The sequence below is a fragment of the Herpailurus yagouaroundi genome, unplaced genomic scaffold (assembly GCF_014898765.1).
Source record: "Herpailurus yagouaroundi ecotype Mexico unplaced genomic scaffold, PumYag 134203, whole genome shotgun sequence".
NCBI classification, from domain to species: Eukaryota; Metazoa; Chordata; class Mammalia; order Carnivora; family Felidae; genus Herpailurus; species Herpailurus yagouaroundi.
The window spans coordinates 5,539-6,863 of NW_024422183.1; the positions used below are offsets into that span (position 1 = coordinate 5,539).

Below are 1,325 nucleotides of genomic sequence, written 5' to 3' on the forward strand. Positions count from 1 at the left end.
CTTCTCTATTCTGTCCATGGATCTATGTCTGTCCATTTCTCAATGCCACACTGACTTGATTACTGAGACTTTGTAGTAAGTCTTGAAATAGGCAAGTTGAATTCTCCAACCTCTTTTTCAAAATTGTTTTGGATACCTTGGACCCTTTTGTGAGTATATATGACTTTTAGTATCAACTTATCAATTGCTACCCAAAAATCCTTCCAGAATTTTTACTGGGAATGCATTGAATTTATAGATCAGTTTGGAGAGGATTGAGCCTTCTATGAACACAGCATATTCTCTCCTTAGGTCTTCCTTCATTGTGTCATCTGTAGTTTATAGCTTATAGATCTTGCACATATTTTATTAAAATAAAACCTAAGTGCTCCTTTTTTAATACTAGAAAGCTTAGCATTTATTCATTAAAGCACACAGGAAATCAACTCAATTCAAATAAAATGATATTGTACTAGGATTCCAGCTTACTCTTTGGCTATGTGTTTATGGGAATAGCAAGATCTGGATACAAAGCACAGACAGACACTGCCATCAGACACAGATGAAAGCTACACACATTATAGCAGCTGTTCCTAAATGTTAATTTTTAGGGGCTATTGCTAATTGTTTTTTATTTCAACTTCACATTATTCATTGATAATACATAGAAATACAATTGATTTTTGTATATCAACTATGTATGTACTTTACCCAACTTTGCTAAACTCATTTATTTTAGTTTATATTTGGGGGATCGTCTACATAAACAATTTGCATTCTTTCTATTTATTCTAATGTATTTTTTTCTTGCCTTCCTTTCCTGACAAGGACCTCCATGACATTGATGATTAGAAATACTGAAAGTGGGAATGCCAGGGTGGTTCATTCAGTTAGGCATCCAACTCTTGGTGTCAGCTCAAGTCATGATCTCATGATTCATGAGTTTGAGCCCCACATCTGGCTCTGTGCTGACAGTGTAGAGCCTGCTTGGGATTCTCTCTCACGCTCTCTCTGTCCCTCCCCTGTTTGCTCTCTATTTCTCTGTCTCCAAATAAATAAATAAACATTTCAAAACGTGAGTAAAAAAATAGTGAAAGTGAACAGTCTTGCCTTTTTCTTTATCTTAGAGGGAAAGCATTCAGTTTCTCGCTATTAAATTTAATGTTAGCCAGAAATTTTTATGTAGATGCTTTCCATCAGATCAAGAAAACTCTCTTTTCTTCCTAGATTGCTGGAAGTTTTTATTATGATTGATGTTGGATTTTTCTCTTTTTTTTCTGCATTTATTGGCTTGAATTTTATTGTCATTCTTCATTCTATTAATATAGTTGATTACATTGATTTTC

At 34.0% G+C, this 1,325-nt stretch overlaps 1 non-coding gene across 1 annotated transcript; it reads right to left on the reverse strand.

The window, feature by feature from the left end:
- Nucleotides 1–429: 429 nt before the first annotated feature.
- Nucleotides 430–564, reverse strand: LOC121026556 (small nucleolar RNA SNORA23). The gene has a single exon (XR_005788386.1). It is a non-coding gene; the product is annotated as a small nucleolar RNA SNORA23 (small nucleolar RNA).
- Between the last annotated feature and the right edge of the window lie 761 nt (nt 565–1,325).